The sequence below is a fragment of the Tursiops truncatus genome, chromosome 5, assembly GCF_011762595.2.
Source record: "Tursiops truncatus isolate mTurTru1 chromosome 5, mTurTru1.mat.Y, whole genome shotgun sequence".
NCBI classification, from domain to species: domain Eukaryota; kingdom Metazoa; phylum Chordata; class Mammalia; order Artiodactyla; family Delphinidae; genus Tursiops; species Tursiops truncatus.
The window spans coordinates 32460881-32480712 of NC_047038.1; the positions used below are offsets into that span (position 1 = coordinate 32460881).

The window sequence follows — 19832 nt, forward strand, 5'->3', positions numbered from 1 at the left end:
ATAAATTTTGGGGAGAACTGTGTTGAAGGCATCAAGAAGGAAGAAACAGATCTTCTAGGTCTTTCTGCCATTGCACATTTTTAAATTTTCTAATTTTTGTTTTCTCTTGCTGCTGTAACAAATTACCACAAACTTAGTGGTTTAAATCAATCAAATTAATTATTTTATAGATCTATATGTTAGCAGGTCAGCACTGGTCTCATTGGGCTAAAATTAAGATGTCAGCAGGCCTGGGTTCCTGTCTAGAGCTCTAGGGGAGAATCCATTTCCTGGACTTTTCCAGTTTCTAGAGGTTTCTCACATTCCTTGGCTCATTGGACCCCTTTCTTCCATCTTCAAAGCCAGAAACAGACAGTTGAATTCTTTCACATTGCATCACTCTGAAACCTTTTCCAGTTTTAAAGATCTATGTAACTGGATTGGGCCGGCCCAGATATTCCAGACTAATCTCCCCATCCCAAGGTCTTTAGTATCTGCAAAGTCTCTTGTGTCATGTGAGATGACATGCTCACAAGTCCCAGGGGTTATAGGATATGGACATCATTGGGGGGACATTATTCCTTCTATAACATGTGTGACCTTTTAGGCAGTTCTTTTGTACACCCCATCTTCTATAAGTTTATTAAATTATAGTATTATATAGTGAGTGAGGTCAATTTTAAAACTTTAGTAAAAGAGTTTGTTGGCGGGCTTCCCTGGTGGTGCAGTGGTTGAGAGTCCGCCTGCCGATGCAGGGGACACAGGATCGTGCCCCAGTCCGGGAAGATCCCACATGCCGCGGAGCGGCTAGGCCTGTGAGCCATGGCCGCTGAGCCTGTGCGTCCGTAGCCTGTGCTCCGCAACGGGAGAGGCCACAACAGTGAGAGGCCCGCGTACCGCAAAAAAAAAAAAAAAAAAAAAAAGAATTTGTTGGCAACTGCAGATGACTTGTGGTTAATGGTAGAATAGATGTTAATAGATTCTTAATTGGGGCTTTGGTCTAAATCAGCCTTGAAAATTTCTTAGGCAGACATCATTGTGAACCCTAGCATAGGTCTATCAATAAAAACCAATACAATCCACATTTTCTTCATTACTGGAAGGGATTACTAGAATTGTGATGTGTATGAGCATCAGATACAGTAGTTAATAGATGAAAAATGTATTTCTCTAAACCCTTGAATCACAGTGAAGTGAAATCCCATGATATCACAATATAAGAAGCACTCTGAAACTGAGTAATTCAGTAGCATATTCATATACCCAATCCCTCACTCACTCTGTCATACAATTTGGAATGGTGGGCTTAATTAAAATTGTTCTCTGTCTTGCACTCTATTTTATAGATTCTTGCGCTCTTTCTCCCAATCCGCGTAGTATTATGAATATAAGTTATGCTGAACCATGTTGCTTCATCACTTCTAATTTTGACCATCCCTCATAAGAAAATAAATAAATAAAACAAATAGGGAATATGAATTCCATCCCTATGCATTTTTTTCCCCCATCTTGTAGTTCAGTTTGGAATGCAAGACTTACACACACAACTTCTTAGAGCGGGCGTCTCAAGTTACAATGTGCATACAAATTACCTGGGCATTTTATTAGAATGCAGTTTCTGCTTTAGCAAATCTGGGGTGGAGCCTAACATTTTGCATTTTAACAAGGTCCCAGGTGATGGGATGATGATGGACCTGGTTTGAGACAGCTTAGTTGTACCCTGCTGATGATTTGTTGTTGTCATGGTAACCCCACCAGCAGGAAAGGAAGCTGCTGGTTCAGGCATCTGGCATATATGCTTGGCCGAGAAGCCAAGGGGGCCTAGCTACTATCTGTGGAACTATGACTGAATGCCTGTAAGTCAGAATCCTGCCAAGGCCGAGCTTTATGGCAGTGCCACCGAGCCTCGAGCCTCCTATACCTTTGGCTCAATGACAGCGAAGCCTGCTGGGCTAGGATCCCGAGGCCTCTCTCGTCAGCTAAGGGAACACTGGGAACATGAGCACATTTGTTAGGACTAGAATGATGGTAAACTACGCCTGGGCAGAATGAAGCCTGAGGAAGCTCTGGTGGAGATCCGTAGCTGTCCTGTGCAGAACCTTCTTCTGACTTGCCTGCAGGAGAGAAGGACTAAGGCGTCCAGGAGCTGGTTCCCTCTGAAGTTTCTGTCCGGGTAGCAGGCACACATGGCGTGTGCCATGTGAAGAGGAAGGCAGCATCTATGAGCTAAAGATTGTCAACAACCACCAGAAAAGACAGGGAACAAAGTCTCCCTCGGCACCCGCAGAAGGTGCTCTCCGAACAGCCCCTGCCTGTTAAGTAACAAGGTGTTAGTGGACCTGAGCTATGGAAGAGCTCACTATCGACCTATCCCTAATCCTGTAGGAGGTGCTATGAGTTAGGTACTATTAATCATTTATGGAATGTGATAACTTATCTGACACTATGCTACGCATTTTATTTATGTATCTAATTGAACCCTCACAATGGTGACGAGAGATGGGTATTATCCCCATTTTACATAAAAGGAAGTGAAAGCTGAGGAAAGTCAAATGATTTGTTCAGGATTACATAGTCTGTAAGTGGCACAGTTGAAGTCAAACACATCTACGTTATTCTAGATCCTGGAATTTTAATCACTGTGCTATGGTAACTGTTTCAACAAGGAGTAGACCCAGAACCCCAGGTCCAGAAGTTAGACTATTAGAATGAGACTGATTTTTAATTTTTCATACCATTTTTAGGGCATGCCAAATTTGCTTTTGACTCAACATTTACGTGATGACTAGTGGTTTTTCTCTTCCTTTTTCTCTCTTTCTTTTTTCTCTTCTTTTTCTTTTTGGCAGTAGAAGCCTTTGAGCCAGCAAAGCAGAAGCATGTGAAGCCCTCCAGCAGATAAACATTTTCCATTCACATTTTGAAGAGAATAAAAAAGCCAAATAAAGAACCCAAATGGCAAACACTGTAAAGCCATTCCTTCATAAAAATAAATTTTTGGTGGAGAGGTCTTTCATTTGGAAATTAGATCCAGCTTCTGCTTATGGAAAAAGCAAGTAAAAGGCAGGGAGAAGAGCAGTAGGTCTGCTAACTATACAGCCACACGGTGATACTCTGAGTTCCAGGATACAAAAATGTAGACTTAAAAGATCTGAACAATTTGTTTGCATATCTATGCACTGTGAAATCAGGCATTGTGAAGAAACAGTGTCTTGTAGCTAGTTCAGAATGATATAATTCAGGACAGATTTTTTTTTCTCCAACACATGGTTTTGAAATCAAAGATTTTTTTTTTTTTCTTTGAAGCAAGATGGAAAAGTCATTATGTACCAAGTGCAAAAAATTAAGTGCAGAGTAAGATTTTCATGGTAGGTAACATTTCACTTCCTGCTTATCTTTGATTGGGTGAGTATATTTCTTGTCAGCAAAGACCAGAGGGTTTTCCAGGGCTGAGGTCTGCAGTACTCCACTCAAGGTAATGATGTAATGATAAGGCTTTCACATTCCAAAGGACAATGATTTTTCTCTGTTGTGAATTAAAATGTTTATTTTTTCCTAACTGTTCCCGAAAATTTCTTTAATGCATTGTTATATGCCTTTCCTTATGGAAAACAAATCACTTTTCATTCCTTTAGGTTAAAAAAATAACAGTCCATTCTTTTGTAAACACAACATATTGTACTTTATGATCAAGACAACACACCAAATGGTGTGAAAGGTGGCCAGCCATGATTCTCTGCCCCGTGTGATCTTAAAACCTGCAGATAATCTGAGATAAGAAGGAAGAAAAAGAAAGAGAAGGTACGGTTCCTACTGAGCAAGAGATACCTCCCAGGTGTGGGGCTAAGAGCTTTAACGATATTATTTAATCTTCACAGCAGTCAGTACCAGTTAATTAAAACCCCAGCTCTGTTGCCTTAAAAAACCTATTTCCTTAATCTAGTCTTGAAAGCACGAATGTCATCATATAAGAGTTAAGATGCTTATTTAGAAAATTCTTAGAGGAGGAAAGCCTTTAGGATTACCAAGATCTCTATTAATTTCCTAGGGCGGCTTTAACAAAGTGAGTGGCTTAAAACAGCAGAAATCTATTCTCTCACAGGTCTGGATGGGAGATGTCTGAAACGGAGGCGCTGGCAGAACCATTCCGCCTCTGAGGGCTCTGTAGGGAAGGGTTCTTTCTCACCTCTTCTGATGGCTATTGGCAGTCCTTGGCATTCCTTAGCTTTGTATGTTGTATGTTGTATAGATTTACAGTGCTGGAGAGTTGTAAAGCCTGGTTGCACTGGGGCTTTATATTTCTAAACAGAGGGTAGGTGTTTTGTTTTGTTTTGTTTTTAGCAGAGAGAAGAGCCCTGTCCATATGACATGGGGAAAAATCAAAAGAGGTCAGTCCTCAGACCAGTCATACCTGGGTTTTCTCTCTCAGGAATCTTCAAATCTACGATCTTAGAACCAGCTGCAGTTAGTACATGTCAGGTTTTTGTGAAACGGAGAATAACTACTTACCTCAACTCTCACAGGTTTTGAAGGTAGTGAGATCTAAACTTCCTAGCTGTATGGCCAGGCACAAGAGACTGAATGCAAATTTCAGTTTCCAAATCTGTAAAACTGAGATAATATTCAGTGCAGGAGGATTTTATGAGACAGTACATTTGAAGAGTCTGGCAGATAATGGACCATTCGTTCTCTCTGTCCTTTGACTTATGTGGGTGCGCTCTATCTCAAAGGGGTCACAATTTAGGGAATCTGGTACAAGGCCACCTCTGTTAGCATATGAAATAGGAAAAATAGATGAAAAAAGACTAGCATACAGAAAGACACCGAATAGTTCCAAATCAACTGAGGTACGCAGGTATAAACTTGCCCTTTTTCTCCTTGAATAGAAGCCTCCATCCTGAGTCAAGTCTCAGGTGCTAAAAGCAGTTTAGTGTCCAGTGTTGCAAAATGGATGGTACAAGTTTTGCTTAGATTTAAAAATCCATAATCATTTTGTCTAAATCTTATAAACAGCATTCTTTATTCTAATTGAAATGAGTGCTATATTTTTGATGAATTAAACAGAAACACTGTAACTTAATCTCTAGCCATTAACATCACTTCAAACTGTTAAACTGTGGTTTTCCAGTCTGTTAATGCTAGCAAAGAAAAATCCATAGCAAAAGCAAATTTGCCATTAATCAAGGACCATTCTTCTTAAAAGTAAGAATTTATTAGACATATAGCAAATCTTAAGTCCAATAAGTAAGTTTTAGTGGGTTTTTATCTTTGATTATTTCTAAAACTATGCAAAATATTTTGGCCTGTTGATGTTTATATTTTCATTTTATCACCCTTTACACACTTTACTTTTCTGCAAATATGTCTGCTCTTATCTCTTTACGTATTTCTTTTCATATTACATATTTCATTATCACGTTTGTTCATTTTCATAGTGATAAAGTTTCAAAACATTCTCCTTCCTTTCACAGGCACACTTCTTTCTACCAGAATTATTTGAAGAGCTGAACTCTTACCAATTGAAAATACCCCAGTTTATACTTAAAGTTTACATTGTACATATGTCTATACACTATTAAAGTAAGAAGATGAAAAAATACGAAAATTTGACTTAGATTTTTTTAACAAGCTATTTGTTTCTTATGTAGCCATATACTTTCGAACTAAAGAAATAAAAGATTGAATTAGAAAAAGAAGTCCCCTAAAAAAAGATATATACATATATAGGTATGTATACACATACACACACATATATATATATTTAAAGATTTCCTTTATAAAGTAGGGTCACATCTAATGCATTCTTAAAACCCTAAAACATGCAGTGACCCAGGCCTTGTGCTAGGTGATTTACGTATTTCAGTTCTGATTCTCAGAGCAACTCCAGAAGGTAGGGTTAGGATTATCATCAGGGAAGTAAAGTAACTTTCCAAAGGACACAAAAGCTAAACTCTGAGGTCAGGTTATTAATCCAGGTCTTTCTGATTCCAAAGTTTGTATGCTTTCCCTGAAGCCAACTCCTGCTTTTTTTACCCTAAAGAAACCTAAAGTGGATGGCTCTGAGGAGTTACTTTATGCACCTTGGTGAACTCAGCGACCCTCACTTTTAATGTTTCAGTTGTTCCTCTGAAAGTTTCTCCGATAGTATCCAGGAAGCTATTTTTATCAGCTGCAAAATCACATACTTATAATCAATTTATGTGATTATACTTGGGATTTATTGCCTCAGATGTAAGCTTTCTAATATGGTCATCAATTTGAAGTACTATTTAATGCTTTCTGTAATTAGTACAAATAAACAGATTTCTCTCTCTAAATAAGACATTAGGGCAGTTTTTCTGATTAGCTATAGCTATTTCTATATGGCTCATCTTCAGAAAATTTGACAACAAATGTATTGAATATACACCTGTGAAAAGTATTATTAATATTTTGTAGAACTGTTCCCTTTACATGAGAATACATTGAAGATTTTCTTTTAAAATTACATCACTATTCTCTTTTGACTAGAGCTACTGTGTTAAACGAGATTTATTGTAAACTGCTTGGTGGCATCCATCTCAGAGAGCTGCCCTTTACTGGAGTAAAGGAAAGGAGGTAAACATACCTTTAGTACTTCGTCAGAAAAATGTGGGTACACTTAATGTACTCTTCTTCCAGAAAAGATGCAAACAAAATAACTTGTTTGTGGCCAGACAGAGGGCTACAACATTGTGAGACTAAACAGAATGGACAAGAAAAACTCAGTACATTCAGAATAGATCAGAAAATATGATTCATTTATTTCATGGAAAAACAGGATGTCTTGATAGGTGAGAGGGGAAAAATGTCCTTTGCTTAAATATTTCAAGTTCTCTCTGCCAGTGGTTTAGCATTCTCCTCCCTCACCTGCTTAAATGTTCACAAAAAGGGTGTTTCATATGCTGAACAATCTCTGGATCATCCTTGTTCTTGAACAGTCCTGACAGCTTTAAGACTGTAATTCTAGAAACAGGAGCCTGATATTAAGCATCTGGACATGCTCTCCATTATTTCCTCCCAAAGAAAACAATAGCTGGGTAACATTACACTCTAAGGGAATCCATTTTCACTAAATATGTACATTTAGTCAGATGCAGTTTGGTAGACCACAAAAGAGAAAAAGAAGAAACTATTTAAAATGAGAAGGGCAAGTATTGATATAATGCCCATTAAAAAGTGTCTGAGTAACTGATTACACATACATACATAATTGCAGACATGAATATTTATTTCAATACACCTGAGTCTTGGAAAGTTTTGAGAAGAAATATCAGTATTTAGCTACCAGGACCTTTATAATGGATGTTTCGGTTTGTGGACTTCCTGTGTTCCTGTCGTCCAATAATTTTTTTCTGTATGAAATTACAAGGAAGATTTTTCATTGGCATGGTAAAGGAAGAATTGAACACTAAGGAAATTAAAAAATATATCTCTTGAGTGTCTGGATAGCTGATTGGCCCCAGATAAACTTGTTGATACTCTTGGTAATTTCCTATATTTCAGGAGGAATTGAATCTATTTGCATATTGACATTATATGCATAAATATGATCTATATATTCCCACCAAAACATGTGGCATTTGGCTGATAAAAAATCTGAAAACCATTTCAGAGGATGAACAAATAAAATAATTGAAACTTTTAACCTGGAAAGAATGTCTAGCAATATTTTAAGTGCTGATATGGAGGTGCTCCATGTTAGGACCCTGTGCTAGATGCTGAGGATACAGAAAGAGTTCTTGTATTATATAGCTAGTATGATGGAAACAGTTATTCTTTGTAACTGAAAGAAATAACTGGGACTAATGGTTAGGTAGGCATTACAGAGATTAAACTTTAATTTTGTTTAAGGTAAAATTTTCTAAAAGAGATTTTATGAAAGTAAATGGGCTGTTTTGTGTTATAGAACTCTAGGAATGTTCTAAAGGTAATTGTGTGCCAATTTGTAGGAAATATTTAATATATATTAGTATATAAATATGGCGAAACTTCCTATGTTTCCTCTCAACTCAATGATATCTTTTCAAAATCATATGTAATTTATTATTAGTCAAAGTTAACTCAGAGTTAACCTTGGCCTACAGAAAAAAGGCTAAACTAGGTGTCAGACACTTTTCAGAGAAGCAGGGAAACCTACTAGTTGTATTCTTGTCACAACTGCCTTAGAAAGGAGAGGGCCAATCTTGTGCAGCTGTTTTTCCTCATCTCACTGGATTTTAGACTACAAAAAACAGGCCACCGAAGGACCTATGAAAACCTGTCTCCATCCCATGGCCCAGTAATTTTGTGTGTGAGGTTAATCACTAGATCCTGCCCTTTCTTTGATGTCTTGGAGGGTGAGGGTAGTTGTGGCCTCCAAGATCTGTCAACTTCAACATCCACCTGATTTCATAGTTTACCATAGAATTCTGGGCTCGAAAGAACTTCATTCAAAAACTTTTCTTGATAGCATATTAAATTTACAATCTTACAAACTTAAAATGAGAGGTGTTCAGTTACCTTTCCTGGAAATAGAATGGAATCCTGATCAGAGCACTGGAAACAAGAGAGCTCTAATTTATACTTTTTTCCTTATAGTTGCATATTCTATGTCTTCCATAAATTGAATCATAGACTATTTTTCAAATCTGATCTACAAATCGTTGCAGTTGGGGCCAGCTTTGTATCTGAACACTTATCATTTAAGAGATTCTGTGACTCTGAAGATCTGGAATGACAAACTTTGTCTCTATACATTCTATTTGATTTTCATTACAAATGAAAGCTTTCCAAAGTAGACTTTTTTGGTTTTTTATTCTTCAGCACTTTCCCCCCACTTTAAGGAATATCACAGAAGTAAGAGTTTGGGACAGATGGCTAATTAAGTAAAAATATGGAAGTAAAATTTCTTTTGCATTTCTCATGGCTGAAGGGTACTTAAAGGTACACAGAATCCTGTTCCATAGTGACCTTATTCTCCACGTGAGAATGATTTGTTTTCTCTCCTACATTATGTAGGCTCATGAAAATTCGTATTGGTGAATTTATTTTAAAAAATTTCTTCAGCAAAACGTGAATAAGCAAGAGGAAAATGAATTCATTCATTCTTATTTCATGAAAAATAACAGAACATCCACTGAGGCTTTTATCTAATCTGAAAGTGAAAAAAAGGTCAATGAGTGGAACACTGGTGAAATTTCTGAGTAAAGTTTAATTTTAAATTATAAATTTTTATATAAAGTACTTGAAGTAGGAAAAAGAATTTCAGAACTCTGGTCAATATATTTACAATAATGTCTATAGCTAAAGAAAAGTGAAATAAAAGGATTAACAAAAATACTATACATTTTAATTGCTGACTTGTTAATTCTCAAAAACGTTGTCTTAGAAAATGACATTAGGACTATAATGAATCTCAGTATGATATTTAATGTTATGAAATTCTGGAAACAAAAAAGGGAACAAATTGGATTATAGGAAATTAATATTTTAGGTAATAATTTTAGTTTACATATAATTAGTACTGTTAATGTACTAATTATAATAGTATTCTAATATTATAGTATTAATAATATTATCTATAACAAATGAAGCCAGGTTTTTTTATAAAATAATATACCAATCCTGAGAAATTTTCCATGGTAGAATAACAACATATTTTACTAGAAAAATAAATGAGGAAATAACTCCTACTGTCTTAAGCTGTTTGAGCAGTTAACTGCATGTGTCCATGTGTTGGCCAAACAAGAGCCCTTGTAGTACTTGCTCTTGTGTCAGCTCTTGTGTCAGTCAGCAAGACGGTCCTCAGAGGATCACTGGGACTTCAAAGGAGAGCAGCTGGGGGCCAGATGGGGCGAGTGGTAGCCACGAAAGGGTTAATTTGGTAATTTCCTTAGCAAAGTGTCTTCTTCCCTGGCAGCTTTCCTATTATTTACACAAAAAAGTCATGGTGCTGAATTATAAGAGAAAAAGAATTGGTCTCTAACCTTCAAATTATTTTTCTTCTGCAATATCTGGTTCACTCAGTATAACCCACTCTTAATCTAATTCAGAATTATTATAAACTTTAATTGTGAACTTGTTATGAGGATCATCTGTGAGTGAGTCTGTGTGTTGTGTGAGAAAGAGAGAGAGACAGAGAGAGAGGGAGATGGTTTGGGAAGAGGGATGGATCTGTCTAAAACTTGGACTGAAATTGTGTAAATGAACTCAGAAAATTTATCTTAAGTGAGTGTAAGCAAACCTTCAGATCTGTTGTGGCCACATTGGTCTTTGGAAGTAGTCTGCAATGCAAGGGCATTGCATGGCAAACTCATAGCTTGGCTTTTATCCTCATGAGGTCTTAGGTTGGTAACAATCCGGGGATAAAGGAAGCTATATGGCCCCACTTGGTGAGAGGAGAGGAAGGTATGAGAACTTAATAGTGGAGAGGCTGCTAAATATAGTGTCTGCTGGCCGTTTCCATAAACCACAAAATGCTCTTTAAGTTCTTCAAACCAAATCACTTCAACCACTAGATAAGGTTTCAATGCATGATATTATTATGCTGCCGCCTTTTTTCCCCCTTCCAAGTTAATATCTTTGTTTTGATTTTGGCTGGGGAAGTTCCTTTGTTGGTCAGCCGCAACATTTCCATTAATTCCCATAAATTCCCCATCTCACAATGCTTGCCAGTTTTCTCCCTGCCCAAACAGGAGAGAGAACATTCGCAGTGTTGCATGAAACATCTAAAATTAAAATTATTTTTCCCAGAGCTTCCGACCACTGGATTGTGAATAACTTTGATATTATTCACAACCTTCCTAATCAAAGCAATGAACTTGGGAATACTTTTTATTTTACCTAGGAACTAAAAATCTTTATGATATTAGAAATTATTTATAGGTTTTAAAAAATAAAGGGGTACCAGAATTGCTTCAGAGATTTCAAAGAAATCCTGCCCGGAGCAGTGATCCCTGAGAGCTTACATGGCATTCCCCTTCAATTCCTAACATCACGGAGTTACCCAAGAGGCTTCATGGGCCTAATCCAGCAATCTAATCAGTCACCAATCCAAGTGGCCAATATATTTACTAAATATCGATCAGGTGTGAAGCAAATTGGTCCTCACAGACACTGTGGCAATGATTACGTGGGCAGAGTTAACTAGAATTTCACGTGTAAATAAATTAGAGAAATTAGTCTGTTAGTAGAATGATTAGGAACCTCCATTTACTGAGCGTATCTTACCATGTATCAGGCATGGGCTAAGTACTTCATAGATACAATCTCTTGAATTACTGACAACAACCAGAGAGAGAAACATTATCTTAAAAATTTTACAGATTTTTGGGCATTGCTCCTTTAATCAGTTTGCCCAAAGGGTACATGCTCACCAATGGAAGAGTCAAGATTTAAGATTCTGAAGGCCATGCTCTGAACCCTTGCTACTCCATGCTATTGAATTGAACCCTGCTTAGCCAGGCTTTGGGAAGAACGGAAAAGAATAAACTTCTTTGCACTTGAACCGTTTTCTGATTGAAAGGAACCCAAAGAGAGATCCATACTGGTTCTGTGCAGTGTCCATATGAGATACCCATAGCTCCTGAAAGGATCCCCATTCAATCCATATGCAACTCTTTCTTTCTCAGAGGGCACAGGAACACCTGGTGAGGTCTCATTGAAACAGCTATGTGATAACAATGATAGCAATAAGCCCAAAGAGCTTTCACCTGTCAGGCACTTTTTTTTTTTTTTCCGGTACGCGGGCCTCTCACTGCTGTGGCCCCTCCCGTTGCGGAGCACAGGCTCCAGACACGCAGGCTCAGCGGCCATGGCTCCCGGGCCCAGCCGCTCCGCGGCATGTGGGATCCTCCCGGACCGGGGCACAAACCCGTGTCCCCTGCATCGGCAGGCGGACTCTCAACCACTGCGCCACCAGGGAAGCCCAGGCACTGTTTTAAGTGCTTTCCATGCAGTATCTCAATTCCACCTTCACAGCAACCCTATGAGGTAAATTCTCATGTTCTGGGGCCAGAGTTAAGTGGGGGTCGGGAGGAGATTTTTCTACTCAAATATGTGTGTAAATGCTACCTACGGTATTCTCTTTTTAATGATTCATAGTTCACATTAGCCTAGTAAAGGCTCTGAGAATTTCTGCAGTAAAGAAACTTATCTTTGTTCTAGCCAGAATATTCAAAATTTATTTTAATATATACTCCTATCGCCACTAACACCTATTAACATGCCACAGAGTACAGATTGAGGATTGCTGTTCCAGATCTTCAGTAATAGCCTGAATTCAGAAGCAAAGCCATGGGCAAATCTTTAATGGCTAGGAGGTGGGGAGGGGGGCAGCCCGTGGAGAGGGGTGTTACTCCAGTGATTCTATAGACCACACCAGGGACACTGGGCTCAGGTGAGCAAAGCTGCATTCCACGTGCCAATCAGAAAGTTGTTCGCCAATGCAGAAATACATAGAGGGAAAGTCTGGCGCTTAACTACAGGTTGGCACTCGACCCAAACCTTTGAGCATTTCTGCTATTTTCTAATGCAAATCTTTCATCTAATGTTCTGGTGATTCCGTGGCTTAGGGCAGACTAGCACCATGAATGTAACTGATGATAACAGGGTAAATCTGTTCAAGCAGAGGTAATCTTGTTACATTTGCTTGTGAAAATTGTTGGTATTTCACAGCCTGCTGCTTAACTCAGGACTCTGGGGAAAGGTTTAGCAAGTGATTTAGATTCAAAATCCCGTCACCTTTCTGGCTCCATGGGATCAATTGAGAGTTTAGCATCAGGACAGAGACCAAAAGGAGGCATGCAAGGTTGGCGGTGGAAACAACTGGAGTTAGAGGATCCAAGTGGCAAAATGAGTAAGGGAATGAACTATCACTGGAGTTCAGGGTTTGAAGCTGAGGATGTAGAATGAATGGTTATGAAGCCTTCAAAAGTGTGAGCCCCAATGAGGAACCTCATTAATGGGTTGGATTTGGAAAGATACAGAGCGCTCGAACCTGTGTCCCCTGCATTTGCAGACGGATTCTTAACCACTGCGTCACCAGGGAAGTCCTTCGATGACTTACTATGAAAAAAAAAACTTACTAAACTTTTTTTATATTTATTGCATATTAAAATAATATTTTGGATAGGTTGGGTTAAACTAAGTATATCATTAAGATTAATTTTGCCTGTTTCTTTTCACTTTTGTAACGTGGTTAACAGAAAATTCTAAATTAGTATGTGGCTCTCACTAATGGACATTCCTGCTGTAAATCTTGCCCACACGACTGTAAATAGCCCCTTTATACTCTTCAAATACACAGCTTAAATATGCCATCAGTTTTGACTGGTGGAACCTTAACTGATTCCACTAAAACCAAAATAAAACCCAAAACCAAAAAACTGTGACTAATTTTATTTCTGTGAGTTAAATCACCACTGTTTTTAAAGAGAAAAAAAAATAGGCTTCTTTGGGGGGATACATATATTCAGTGGGCACTATTAGCTTGGTGACACTTGGCTTTTGATGTTTCCTAAACAATTTTTACAGTGTGCTCTAGAAGAGTAATCCTCAAAAATGTTTCCGGAATTGAAGGAAGTATTAATATTGTTAAGTAGCTATCAGATGCCAGAAAATTTTTTGATAGATTATCCAATCTCCCAGACCACATTCCGTTTCTTCCGCAGCCCCACGGGTAACACTTTCAAACAGACCTAGAAAAGACCATAGCTCACAAAACTTCCAGGAAAAGGAGCTTCTAGCGGAGGCGTGTCAGGTCACTTGCAGGAAGGCAGAGACAGAGGTTTGGTGGGATAAATCAAGCTGGTCTGGGCAGGCTGCGTTCTGCTGAGCCCACCGCCAACCCCAGCGCAGTCTCACCCCATCCTTAATCAGAGTGCTACGTGGACCATTAGACAGTCTTGCTTCCCTTTAATGACACTGGGAAAGGATGAGGATGTAAAGAGAGGCTCAGAGATGTAAACTGTACCCAAATCACAAAAGGGACGAAGGTCCTTGAGCTTGGGGTTGAAAACATCATAGTGCTGCCTCCCATTCTTATTTTTAATCTATGCATAATTTGATCCTCCTGCATTTGACTCTGACCTACTCTGTAATTCTTCATGGGAGTTTTAAAGTGATGTTTACACACATGTTAGCAGTTGTTGCTTTGGACTTCACTGTATCCTCCCTAGCTAAGTGGGTGTGAAATAAAAATGTGTTTTTAAATGCAGGTAGGGACTGTACTTGAACCCATGTTAATTCTGGAACTGTGCACAACTGAGTGACATTAAACACTAAAAAGGGAATTACAGAACCGCCAGAATCACTGCAGAATTGGTCATGGTTTTGTACTCCTTATTTAGTGCAAGGAATTCTTTGGGTGCATAATAAATAGTGACTATCTGATTAAATGTAACAAAGAAAGGGATGCTCCTTCCTTTATCCATTTTATAGTTTTGCTCTGATCTAATATGACTGTGTGACCATCTAGACATGCTCTCATCTAAACTCTTTTGAAACTGAAAACAGAGGCAGTGTTACCTGGGGATTAAAAGAGAGCTTGGAAGCAGGCAGACCAGAGTTCAGCTGTGTTATCTAGATGCTGTATGACTGTGGCCTAGTTCCTATACCTCTCTACACCTCAATTTCCTTGTCTGCAAGAAGAGGGTAACAGCATAGCAGTTAGAGTTCTTCAGGTATAAGCAACAGAAACCAACTCTTAAGCAACGTATACAAAATACTTTTTTAAAAAGGAATTTATTGTAAGGATATGAGAAAGCTGAAATAATCAAATGAAGGAATGAACTGAGCCTCAGAAGAGCATGAACCCATGGCACTCCAGGGTTCTAGAAAACAAGACCTTTGGGGCCTTATTAGGGCACCTCAGCCAAAATAAAAGACCTCTTACAAAATTTCATCCTTTGGCTTTTTTACTCAAGATGCAAATTCCCAGAAAGAGTCTGAGTGGCCTAGTTGAGGTCCTGCCTTCCTTTCCTTGATGAAGGGAGGGCAGGAGAAGGAAGGGTGCCCCCACTGACAAACTGTAGTAAATGAGGGAGGCTGATTTCTTAAATAAAACATCAGGGTGGTGTTACCAAGGAAAGGGATATGGGTGTTGGACAAGCAAAAGAAATGAAGTATTTTATATTCTCTTCTCTTATAGAGTCATTATGCTGTTCAAATGAGATCACTGACATAGGTACACACAATAACAGTACATATAAATTGTCAATAAAGATAATTTTTAAAAATTATCAATAAGAAAAAATTCATAATTTAGTTTATTCTTCTCATTATGCTCTCAGAGCATATTTTAAACACACACGCACACAAACAGAGCAGTCCCTTAGATTTTACTAACGGGGGTATTGTAACAATTTGCTAACTAGATAGATATATATGGAAAACAAAATAAGTAGTAATTATGTCCCAAATAGATAGCATGCAATTATTTAATTAAAAAATCTGCCTTCACTTTTTCAAACATAAGCCAACAATAAATCCCACGCCATCTATTTTAGTTATGGTAAATCATAGTCATATGTGGTCGTGATTATGGCTAATTGTGGGATAAAGGATTTAATTTTAGAGTATGAATGAAATACACTCTTGTTGACATTTATGCATGACAGTCTCGGAACAATAGGGGAAGAGCTAACAGCCATGTGATGAAAATCCCCCTATAAAGAGAATAATAAAGAACATTTAAATCAAGGATTCTGATTCTTAATGATGGTACTGATGATTCTAGAAGCTTGGGCTCTCCATATTTAGAATGCACCAGCTGCTTCAAATTAGAGAGACTGTAGACTCTTCTGACGTGGGTTCATTGATGGGGTGTGTGTGTGTGAGAGAGAGAGAGAGAATAAGTCTTTCCAGCTATGTGCAAACAGAAAGTCTAGAACACTTCCCTGAACTATCGGTCTACAGAGGAAAATATTCTGTGGTAAACTGCTATCCCACACTAAGACTGCGAATCTACATTGAAATTTGTAACTTTTTAAAGAACATTAAGAGAGATTCTATTTACACTTGGCCTGAAATTGCTTGTGAACTGAACGAAAGTGCCAGGAACTTAAAAGGAACCAACTGTATTATTTTTTTTCGAACTTCTGCTTTCACTTCACAATAATGTCTTCCATTAAAACTAAATGATTAGCACCCTTAAAGCAAGGCCTCAAACAATTAACATAAGACTCGAAGTTGTTTCCCTCATTGGAAATTTTTAGTAAAAATCAAAATATTCATTCAATATCAAGCGGAAGCAGAGAATGCCCTCTGCTTCTATAACACATCTCTAGTAAGAGAAACTCCTGCTGCACTACTACATAGTGTCAAGATATAATGCCTGTCAAAAGTTTTCAGGGACTTCTGCAAATAAATATGGGTTGAAGGAAATTTTAAATTGCGCCATTTTATAATTGTACTGTGTGCAGTACACTCTTGATATTGAAATCACCCTTTCTATTCTGGAAATATCTTAACATTCACACAGTGACTGAGCTACCATTAGGGGGCAATGTGGAGGAAGCTTGGCTAACTGGGATCTGTTGATTCCTTTCAGTGTATTTTTCATTTCAATGATTGTATTTTTCCTCTCTGATTGTTCTTTATATTTTCTTTGTTAAAAAATTCTAACTTCTGGCTCTGTACATTCGTTCTCTTCCCAAGTTCTTTGATCATCTTTACGATGCTTATTCTGAACTCCTTCTTGGGTAGACTGCCTCCCTCCACTTCACTTAGCTGTTCTGGGGTTTTATTTTGTTCCTTCATCTGGAACATATTCCTCTGCCACCTCATTTTGTCTAAGTTGCTATTGGTAGTTTTATGTATGTGGCAGGTCGGTTACATTTCTCGACCTTGGCGAAGTGGCCCTCTGTAGGAGGTGCACTCCCCTCTGGTCACCCAGGTTCTAGGGTTTTCCTCTAAGATGTGTGGGCCCTTCTGTGGCGGCAGGCTGACTTTGTGGGCAGGCTGACAGGCCTGGTTGGCTCCTAGTCTGGTGGGTTGCCAGGCCTGTCCTGTGTGGATGCTGTTGGCTGCTGTTTCACAGAGTCTGGTTACAAGGTGGCTGATTGCAGAACCCTAGGGGGCCCTAGGGCTAGTGCTCGCTCACCAGTGGGCAGAGTCAGGGTGCCCGAAGGCCCACTGGCGGGGGTGTTGCCCACCCACTGGCAGGGGAAGCCAGAACGTGGGATTCTAGTGCCAGTCTACTGGCAGGCAGAGCTGGTTCCTGGAGTCTGGCTACAGGACCCAGGGATCCCAGAGCTTGCTTCAGCTGGTTGGGGTGGGGGGGTTCCTGACACAGTTGGGTATGAGGTCTGGGGTGTCCCGAAGGTTGTGAGGTGGGCCAGGGCCCAGCTAGTCCCAGGGTATGGTCTGGCCTGTGTTGCAGGATCATAGTTTTCTTGCTTCTGGTGTCTGCCCCTGGTGGGTGAGGCTGGCCTAGAGGCTTACGCAGGCTTCCTGTCGGGAGGGTGCCTGCCCACTGATGGGTGGAGCTGGGTCTTAGCCCTCTAGTGGGCTGGGCCATGTCTAGGGGCATGTCTGGAGGCAGCTGTGGGCTCTTCAATCTTTAGGCAGCCAGTCTGCTGATGGGAGGGACCATGTCCCCACCCAGTTAGTTGTTTGGCTGAGGTGTCCCAGCACTGGACTCTACAGGCTGTTCAGTGGGGTCAGGTCTTGGCACTAACAAGCCAATATGTCAGCTGCCAGGAGTGTTCTCGCATTTGAATGTTCCCCAATATGTCTCCCACCAGTGTCTATGTCCCACAGGTGAGCTGCAGCCCTGCCACACACACCTCTCCAGGAGACTCGCTAAGACCAGCAGGTAAGTCTGGTGCAGGCTCCTATCAAATTACTGATTTCTCCCTGTGTCCTGGTGTGCATGAGATTTTGTGTGTACCCTTTAAGAGTGAAGTCTCTATTTCCCCCAGTCCTGTGGGGCTCCTGCAGTTGAGATCTGTTGGCCTTCAATGCCAAATGCTCTGGGGGCTCATCTTCCTGGTGCCAGACCCCCTGGTGCCAGATCTTCTGGAGCCAGAACCCGCCTCGTTCTGGTCCCTTCTTTATGTCTCTAGTTGTAGAAGATCTTTTCTGGTAGGTTCCAGTCTTTATCATCAATGGTTATTCTGCAGATAGTTGTGATTTTGACGCACTCGTGAGAGGAGGTGAGCACAGGGTCTTTCTGCTCTACCATCTTGGCTGCTTTCTGATCCAGCATCAGCTGGGATCTAAACTGAGTCCTGATCAAAGACTCAGGTGGATTTTGTATTGTATATTTGAATATCTGAGTGAGATTCCTTTCCTTCCTCATTCCCTCCCACCTTCCTCAATTCCTTCTTTCCTTCCTCTCCCCCTCCCTCCCTTTCTTCCTTTCTTTCTTTACTTAAATGCTTTGTGATAATTATAGATTCACAAACAGTCGTAATAAATAACATAGATTTGCTGTACTCTTTGCCCAGTTTCTCCCAGTGGTAACAGCTTGCAAAACTATAGTACAATATCACAACCAGGATAATGACATTGATATAGGTTAAGGTATAGAACATTTCCATTCCACAGGGACCTACCATGTTCCCTTTTATAGTCACGTCTACTTCTCTCTTGCCCTAATTCTGTCATTTCAAGAATGTTCCATAAATGGAGTCATACAGTGTATAATCTTTGGAGATTGGCTTTTCTCACTCAGTGTAATTTTCTGAAACTTCATTCAAGCTGTTATGTGTATCAACAGTTCATCCATTTTATTGCTGAGTAGTTTTCCATTGTGTGGATACGCCAGTTTGTTCAACTATTCACCTGTTGACAGACATTTGGGTTTGTTTTCAATTTTTGTCTATTAAGAATAAAGCTGCTACAGAAGCTTGCATACCAACGTTCATAGCAGCATTATTCACAATAACCAAAAGGCAGAAACAACTCAAATGCACATCAACAGATAAATGGATAAACAAAACGTGGTATATATATATAAGCATGGAATATTATTCGGTCTTAAAAAGGAATGAAATTCTGTATATGCTACCACATGGATGTACCTTGAAAGCATTATGCTAAGTGAAATAAGTCAGACACAAAAGGACACATTGTATGATTTCACTTATATGAATTACCAAGAATAGGCAAATTCACAGAGACAGAAAGTAGCATAGAGGTTATGAGAGGCTGAAGGAAAGAGAAATGGGGAGCTATTTAATGAGCATGAAGTTTCTGTTTGGAATAATGAAGAAGTTCTGGAAATGGATAGCGGCGACGGTTGCACAATATTGTGAATGTTCTTAATGCTAGTGAATTGTACACTTAAAAATGGTAAATTTTATGTTATGTATATTTTACTGCAATTTAAAAAAAAGAATATATAAGCATCTGTGCATAGGATTTTGTATGAACAGAAGTCTTAATTTCTCTGGGATGAAAGTCCAGGAGTGCAATTGTTGGTTTGTGTGATAGTTACATTTTTGTTTTTCAAGAAAATGCCAAACTGTTCTCCAGACTACTATGCATTTTAATTCCCATCACCAGTGTGAGTGATCCAGTTTCTCTGCATCCTCACCAAAATTTGGTGTTGTCACTAATATTTTTAAAAATGTTAATAGGTGTGTGATAGGTGTGTATTGCTATCTCATTGTGGTTTTAATCTGCAATTCCCTAATAACCAATGACGTTGAACATCTTTTTGCCAATTTATATACCTTCTTAGGTGAAATATCCCTGCGTGTCTTTTGCCTACTTTCTAGATGTATTGTTTGCTTTTTTACTGTTGACTTTTGAGAGCTCTTTGCATATTCTACATACTAGACCTTTGTCAGAGATGTAGTTTGCAAACATTTTCTACTACTCTGTCACTGTCTTTTAATCCTTCTAACAGC

General features: G+C 39.2%; 1 protein-coding gene, 1 long non-coding RNA gene and 1 other non-coding gene across 3 annotated transcripts in view; 1 reads left to right on the top strand and 2 right to left on the bottom strand.

The window, feature by feature from the left end:
* The window catches only part of LOC109548741 (uncharacterized), a 410920-nt gene that overhangs the window by 48728 nt on the left and 342360 nt on the right, over window positions 1–19832 (bottom strand). The gene's annotated exons all lie outside the window — the stretch shown is intronic.
* DKK2 (dickkopf WNT signaling pathway inhibitor 2) overlaps window positions 1–19832 on the top strand; it is a 102281-nt gene that overhangs the window by 29631 nt on the left and 52818 nt on the right. The window lies entirely within an intron of this gene.
* LOC117312504 (U5 spliceosomal RNA) lies at window positions 16121–16234 on the bottom strand. Its single transcript, XR_004526828.1, has one exon. It is a non-coding gene; the product is annotated as a U5 spliceosomal RNA (small nuclear RNA).